Here is a 9173-nt window from a genome sequence, read left to right as displayed (position 1 = left end):
ACAACAGAGAGTTGTGAGTTAAGTTTTATTCGGGGCAAAATGAGGACTTTAGCCTGGGACAGAGTGTCTCAGATAGCTCTGAGGAACTGCTCCAAAGAGGTGTGTGTGTGGGGGGGGGAGTCATATATATGTGGTTTTGGTGAAGGGAGATACATACAATCAAGCACACATTTTTGCAGAATGTTGCCACTAGTCCTGAGCAGCAGATGTCTCCATTAATGATTTTAGAGCTTTTCTAGATATGAGAAGATGTAAGAAATTGGGCTGATAAAACCTTCTCCTGAAAATATCTAACTATCTAAAGGCCTGTTCTGCCAGTTTTTCCTAGAGCACAGAGTGCCTCATTCCTGATCTCTGCTCTGAAATCCTCTCAAGGTGTGTTGAAAGTCAGCAACTGCAGTGGCTAGTAATCTAATCCTTGTAGAGGCAGATGGCTAGTGACAATTTTTATTTGGCAGTTTTGTAAATTTCAGTATGTTTTGTTAGGGGTAAGTGAGAAAAGTCTCCAGCAGGGATGGAAAGATGGAGGGGAAGGGAGGGGAGGACTTTCAGAGGCTCTGAAGCTGGTGAACATGGGTGGCACTCTGCTTCTGGTTGCCTCAGAAAAGTCTGTCCTGTTGGTATAATCAATGATGTGTCCAACCCAGCAAGCAACATTATTTTATCCAGATGCTGTTTCCTAATCTACATCCTAAAACACATTCAATTTCTTTTAGGAATCTGGAAAGGAAAGCCACTTACAAAATGTCATTTCCTGCCAGGAAAGAAGCTGTCACAACCCCTGCAAGTGTGCCAAAGGGGCCTCTGAAACCTGAGACAAATATTTGTGACTTCAGGGTCTCAATTCCTTACTAAGAAGTGAATATCGCTTCACCTGTAATTTCACAAACAGTAGTAACTGCATGCAGAGTGAGAGTATCACTGAAACACACTTGTAAATTATTTAAATTCCTGAAAGTCATTAATAATAATTAAGAATTCATTCCAAGATAGTGGCAGAAATACCCCTGGGAAAGCACACTGTGAGAAGTGAAAAAAGTTAACATCTTAAGGAACTCTGAGCATAAGAAACTGAAGTCTGAGGAGTAATAGTATGAGAAGTAATAGCCTGTGCTATCCTACAAGTTTTGCCACACTTGAGGATTTCTCTTCAAAACGTGTGCCTTTTTTATTACACACTGAGGCAAAACCCACTAGAAGAAAGTGGTAAAGAGGACATTTGGAAGGATTTTCCAGAATGGTGAAAATGAACAGGAAGGGGGGTTGTTGTCATGTTTATTCACTGCTCTAACCAATGTTCAGTGAGCAAATAATGGATTTTTTGGCACTATCATCAGTGTATGGGAGACAAAGGAAAGAAGAGACACAAAGAAACCTGCCCTCGTGATAGGTACATTCCATTTCAGAACGACAGGCAGGAGAAATGAAAAAAAAAAAGAAATACTAAATTAAATAGTATGTAAAACATGGTAGACAAAATGGGGAAAAGGAGAGAAGGTGAAGGTGCCAAGAAGGTGGTGGAACAAATGTTGAGTCAGGGAGTAAAGGAGAATAATTTTTCAAGTAGAAAATATGAATTAATTGGGCTTCCCTGGTGGCGCAGTGGTTGAGAGTCCGCCTGCCAATGCAGGGGACACGGGTTCATGCCCCAGTCCGGGAAGATCCCACATGCCGCGGGGCGGCTGGGCTCGTGAGCCATGGCCGCTGAGCCTGCGTGTCCGGAGCCTGTGCTCCGCAAATGGAGAGGCTACAACAGTGAGAGGCCCGCGTACCAAAAAAAAAAAAAAAAAAGAATTAATGATGCCATTTTTTAAAAAGAGCTTATGGTAGGTGTAGATAGAGTAGGAAGCACCAGGATTTTCTCTCCTAACACAGACAACAATTTCAGCAGAATCTGTCTAATGTAAGTATTTTGGAACTCTGTAGTCTACTGCAGTCAAATTCCATAAGAAGACTTGGGCAGTAAATTGTGGTTAATGTTAGTCAATTTCAGCCCTTAGCACAGTAGCAGCTACCAGTCCTCCACCTCCAGCCCTGTGACAGACCACTGTGCATGTGTTCCTGGAGCAAGCTATGTATAGCTTGTGCGAACCAGAGCAAAAAGAACCCTGTCCTCGAAACATCAGGGATCTGTTCTTTGATATCTGTTCTTGATTAGAGAGGAGCAGACAACTGAGGGCTGTGAGGTGCCTTGTTCCTGCACCTCCCCTCATTGTTGAGCCCCTCCCACTCTGGCTGATGTGACTTCTGGGAGGATTTAAAGGGCTAGAACCCTTTTTTCCTCCCTTCAGTTTTCTCATTTTCCCACTTTGGGAGCTAGAAATCAAGGACTAGGGCAGTGAAAAGCAACGTGCAAATATGAGAAAAATTAGAAAGTGATGAGGGAAAGGTGCAGGCCCAGAACACCTGAGAAGTCTGAAAGTTTAAACCTCAGGTGATCCTTCCCACAGAGTTAGCCTACAAAATCAAAATAAAATAAGCAAAAATAGCAAGCCCTGGAAAAAGGGGAGAGTCTGATTTCCAGAATTACCACATTATTAGATTTAAATGTCCAGTGTTCAACAACAACAACAAAATTTAAAAAAAGAGAGAAAGAAAGAAAAAACAGAGCCAAAGAGAACTTCCAGATACCATGTAGAAGACTAACACATGTTACAGGACTCCCAGAAAAGGAGAGAGAGAAAGGGGTAGAGAGAATATTTGAAGAAACCGTGGCTGAAATCTTTCCTAATTTGATGAAAGGCATAATTATAAATATCTCAGAAGCTCAACAAACTCCAAGTAAGATGACTGCAAGGAGACCCACTACAAGACACAACATAATCAAATTTTGAAAGACAAAAACAAAAGAGAGAGTTTTGAAAGTAGCAAGAGAGTAGCAACTTATCACATGCAAGGGATCAACATTAATATAATCAGCCTATTTCTCATTAGAAACTTTGAGGGCCAGGAGGCAGTGGGCCAATACATTAAAATGCTAAAACAAACCAACAACAACAACAAAACAAACACCCACACCATCAACCAACAATCCTCTATTTGGCAAAACTTGGAGCCAAGAAATTAAGACATTCCTAGATAAATAAAAGCTGTGGGAGTTTGTTACCACTAGAGCTGTCCTGTGTGAAATGCTCAAAGGAGTCCTGCAGTCCTGAAATAAAGGGAAACTACACAGTAACTTGAAGCCACTTGAAGGAGTAAAGATCTCAATAAAGGTAAATACATGGGAAATTATAAAATCTAGTATTATTGTAACACCAGTTTCTAACTCCACTTTTTGATTTCTACATTACTTTTTAAAATTATTAGTCTAAAACTAGTACTATTGTAACTTTGGTTTGTAACTCTGCATTTTGTATTCTACATATCTTAAGATACTAATGCACTTTAAAGAATTATTAGTTAATATTTTTAGTCACACAATGTAAAAGATATAATTTTATGATATCAAACACCAGGGTTGGGGATGGAGTTGTAAAACAGCAGAGTTTTTGTATGTTATTGGTTAAGCTGGGTAAATTCAAATTAGAATGTAATGACTTTAGTATGTTAAAAGTAACCCCATGGTAACCACAAAGAAACAGCTATAAAATATATACAACAGAAAATGAGAAAAGAATTTAGATGTTTCACTACAAAAAACAGACCAAACACAAAAGAATACAGTAATGCAGGAAATTAGGGATAAAAGAGCTACATCTTTGTTTTCTTTAAATTATGTAGAAAACAAAAAGCAAAATGATAGAAGGAACAAGATAAAACCCTAGAAGAAGAAGTGGAGATAGGCAATCTACCCCACAGAGAGTTCAAGGTAATGATGGTAAATATGTTTAAAGAACTTGGGAAAAGATTGGATGAACAGAGTGAGAAGTTAGAAGGTTTTAACAAAGAGTTAGAAAATATAAATAAGAACGAAGCAGAGATGAAGAATACAATAACTGATATGAAAAATACACTAGAAGGAATAAACATTAGATTAAATGATACAGAGGAATGGATCAGTGAGCTGGAAGACAGAGTAGTGGAAATCACTGAAGCTGAACAGAAAAAGAAAAGAGAATAAAAAGAAATGAGGACAATTTAAGAGACCTCTTGAACAACACCAAGCATACTAACATTCTCATTATAGGGGTCCCAGAGGAGAAGAGAGAGAGAAAGGGGCATAGAACATATGTGAAGATATCATAGTTGAAAACTTCCCTAACCTGGGAAAGGAAACAGACATCTAGGTCCAGGTAGCACAGAGAGTCCCAAAAAGGATCAACCCAAAGAGGACCAAACCAAGACACACTATAACTAAAATGGCAAAAATTAAAGATAAAGAGAGAATATTAAAAGCAGTAAGGGAAAAGTAACAAGTTACATACAGGGAACTCCCATAATGCTAACATCTGACTTTTCAGCAGAAATTCTGCAGACCAGAAGAGAATGGCATGATATAGTTAAAATAATGAAAGGGGAAAACCTACAACCAAGAATACTCTGCCCAGCAAGGATTTCATTCATATTTGATGGAAAGATCAAAAGTTTTACAGTGAAGCAAATGCTAAAAGTGTTCAGCACCACCAAACCAGCTTTACAAGGAATGTTAAAGGGACTTCTCTAACTAAAAAAGAAATGGCCACAACTAGAAACATGAAAATTATAAAAGGAAAAATCTCATTGTAAAGGCAAATATACAGAAAAGGTAGTAAATCAACCACTTATAAAGCTAGTAGGAAGGTTAAAGACAAAAGTAGTAAAATAATCTATATCCACAATAAGTAGTTAAGGGATACAAAAAACCAAAAAGATGTAAAATATGATGTCAAAACATTAAAAGTGGTGGGGAGAGTAAAAATGCAGGTTTGTTAAAGTACATTTGAACTTAAGACATCAGCAACTTAAAATAATTGTATATCTATACTGCTATCTAGTTGTAGATAAAGATATAGATATAAATTGTTATATGTAAACATCACAGTAACCACAAGCCAAAAATCTATAATAGACAATACATACAGAAAAAAGAAAGGAATTCAAACATAACACTAAAGATGGTCATTAAAGCACAAGGGAAGAGAACGAAGAAGAAAGGAACAAAAATAACTGCAAAAAGAACCCAAAAAACAATTAATAAAATGGTAATAAGTACATACCTATCAATAATTACTTTAAATGTAAATGGACTAAATGTCCCCATCAAAAGACATAGAGTGGCTGCATGACCTGTATATAAGCTGCCAAGAAGAGACTCACTTCAGACCTAAGACACACACAGACTGGAAGGGAATAGAAAAAGGTATTCCATGCAAATGGAAATTAAAAGAAAGCCAGGGTAGCAATACTTATATCAGATAAAATAGACTTTAAAACAAAGACTATACAAAGACAAAGAGGATATTACATAATGATCAAGGGATCAATCCAAGAAGAAGCCATAACAATTGTAAATATATATTCACACAACATAGAAGCATCCAAATACATAAAGCAAATATTAACAGACATAAGGGGAGAAATCAACAGTAACACAATACTAGTAGGGGACTTTAACACCCCACTTATATCAATGGACAGATCACCCAGACAGAAAATCAGTAAGGAAACACTGGCCTTAAATGACATGTTAGATCAGGTGAATGTAATAGCTATATGGAGAACATTCCATCCAAAAGCAACAGAATATAAATTCTTTTCAAGTGCCAATGGAACATTCTCCAGGGTAGATCACATTCTAGGCCACAAAACAAGCATTGGTACATTTAAGAAAACTGAAATCACATCAAGCATCTTTTCTGACCACAATGCTATGAGACTAGAAATCAACTATAACTAAAAAACCCCTGCAAAAACCACAAACACATGGAGGCTAAAAAGTATGCGAACAACCTATGGGTCACTGAAGAAATCAAAAAGGAACTAAAAAAATACCTGGAGACAAAGAAAATGAAAACACAACACAAAATCTATGAGACACAGCAAAAGGAGTTCCAAGAGGGAAGTTTATAATGACACAAACTTACATCAGGATACAAGAAAAATCTCAAATAAACCACCTAACCTTACACCTAGTGGAATTAGAAAAAGAAGAACAAACAAAACACAAAGTTAAAGAAGGAAAGAAATCATACCTCTCAGAGCAGAAATAAATGAAATAGGGACTAAAAAACCCACAATAGAATACATCATTGTAACTAAGAGCTGATTCTTTGAAAAGATAACAAAAATGGTAAACCCTTAGCCAGTATCATCAAGAAAAAATGAGAGAGGGCACAAATAAATGAAATCCTAAGTGAAAAAGGAGAAGTTACAAATGATGCCACAGAAATACAAAGGATCATAAGAGATTACTACATTTATATACATTTATATATTTAGATACTAAAATTATATGCCAATAAAATAGGTAACCTAGAAGAAATGGATAAATTTCTACAAATCTACAATCTCCCAAGACTGAATCAGGAAGAAATAGAAAATATGAAAGAACCAATTACCAGTAATGAGATTGAATCAGTAATAAAACAACTCCCAACAAACAAAATTTCAGGTCCAGATGGCTTCACAGTTGAATTCTACCAAAAATTTAGAAGACAGTTAACACCTATCCTTCTCAAACTATTCCAAAAAATTTCAGAGGGTGGAACACTCCCAAACTCCTTCTACGACACCAGCATCACCCTGATACCAAAACTAGACAAAGATATCACAAAAAAAGAAAACAGGCCAATATCATTGATGAACACATATGCAAAAATCCTCCACAAAATATTAGCAAACGGAATCCAACAGTATATTAAGGGATCATACACCATGATCACTGGGATTTATCCCAGGGATGCAAGGATGGTTCAATATCCACATATCAATCAATGTGATAAAACACATTAGCAAACTGAAGAATAAAAACCATATGATCATCTCAGTAGATGCAGAAAAAGCTTTTGACAAAATTCAACATCAATTTATGATAAAACCTCTCAACAAAGTGGGCATAGAGGGAACATACCTCGACATTATAAAGACCATATATGAAAAGTCCACAGCTAACATCATACTCAATGGTGAAAAGCTGAAGGCATTTCCTCTAAGACCTGGAACAAGACAAGGATGCCCACTCTCACCACTTTTATTCAACATAGTATTGAAATTTCTAGCCATAACAGTCAGACAAGAAAAATAAATAAAAGGCATCCAAATTGAAAACGAAGAAGTAAAATTGTCATTGTCTGCAGATGACACAATACTACACAACACATAGAAAATCCTAAATATGCCATCAAAAAACTACTAGAACTCCTCAATTAATTTGGTAAAGTTGCAGGACACAAAATTAATATATAGAAATCTGTTGTGTTTCAATATACTGATAATGAACTATCAGAAAGAGAAATTTAAAAAAACAGTCCCACTCACAATCACATCAAAAAGAATAAAATACCTGGGAATAAATCTAGCTAAGGAGGTAAAATACATGTACCAGAAAACAATAAGACACCGACGAAAGAAGTTTAGGTTGACAATGCATATGGAAAGATATACTGTGCTCATGGATTGGAAGAATTAATATTGTTAAAATTTCCATACTACCCAAGGCAATATACAGATATAATGCAATCCCTATCAAAATACCAATGGCATTTTTTTTTTTTTTTTTTTTTTTTTTTTTGCGGTATGCGGGCCTCTCACTGTTGTGGCCTCTCCCGTTGCGGAGCACAGGCTCCGGATGCGCAGGCCCAGCGGCCATGGCTCACGGGCCCAGCCGCTCCGCGGCATATGGGATCCTCCCAGACCGGGGCACGAACCCGTATCCCCTGCATCGGCAGGCGGACTCTTAACCACTGCGCCACCAGGGAGGCCCCCAATGGCATTTTTCACAGAACTAGAACAAAATAGTGTAAAATTTGTATGGGGACTTCCCTGGTGGCACAGCGGTTAAGACTCTGCGCTCCCATTGCAGGGGGTCCGGGTTCAATCCCTGGTCAGGGAACTAGATCTCACATGCATGCCGTTAACAACTAAGAGTTCGCATGCCACAACTAATGAGCCCATGTGCCACAACTAAGGAGCTGGTGAGCCTCAACTAAGGAGCCCTGGAGATGCAACTAAGACCCCACGCAACCAAATAAATAAATAAATAAATATTTTAAAAAATGAAATTTGTATGGAAACACAAAAGAACTCACAAAGCTGGAGGTATCAAGCTTTCTAATATCAAACTATACCACAGAACTACAGTAATCTAAACAGTATGATATTGGCACAAAAACAGACACAGAGATCAATGAAACAAGATAGAGAGCCTGGAAATGAACCCACACTTATAAGGGCAATTAATGAATGACAAAGGAGGCAGGAATATAAAATGGGGGAAAGATAGACTCTTCAATGAGTGGTGTTAGGAAAACTGGACAGCTACATGCAAAAGAATCAAACTGGACTACTTTCGCACACCATATAAAAAATAAATTCAACATGGATTAAAGACTTGAATGTAAGACCTGAAACCATAAAATTTCTAGAAGAAAACATAGGCAATATGCTTTTTTACAATGGTCTTAGCAATATTTTTTGTATATGTTTCCTCAGGCAAGGGAAATAAAAGCAAAAAAATAAACAGTTGAGACTACATCAAACTAAAAAGCTTTCTCACAGCAAAGAAGCCATCAATAAAACTAAAAGACAACCTACCAAATGGGAGAAGATACTTGCAAATGATATATCCAATAAGGGGTTAATATCCAAAATATATAAATAACTCATAACTCAAAAACAACAACAACAACAAAAACAAACAACTCAAAAAATGGGCAGACGAGTTGATTTGATATTTTTCCAAAGAAGACATACAGATATGGCCAATAGGCACATGAAAAGATGCTCAGCATCGCTAATCACCAGGGAAATGCAAATCAAAACCACAATGAGATGTCACCGCACATCTGTCAGCATGGCTATTACCAAAAAGACAAGAAATCACAAGTATTGGAGAGAATGTGGAGAAAAGGGAACTCTTCTGCACTGTTTGTAGAAATGTAAATTGGTGCAGCCACTATAGAAAACAGTATGGAGATTCCTCAGAAAAAATTAAGAATACTACCATATGAACCATCTGTGTCACTCGTGAGTATTTATCCAAAGAATGTGAGAACACTAATCAAAAAAGATTTGCAAACCCCCATGTTCACTGC

This window comes from Mesoplodon densirostris, chromosome 19 (assembly GCF_025265405.1).
Source record: "Mesoplodon densirostris isolate mMesDen1 chromosome 19, mMesDen1 primary haplotype, whole genome shotgun sequence".
Taxonomy (NCBI): Eukaryota; Metazoa; Chordata; class Mammalia; order Artiodactyla; family Ziphiidae; genus Mesoplodon; species Mesoplodon densirostris.
This window is presented reverse-complemented; position numbering follows the sequence as displayed.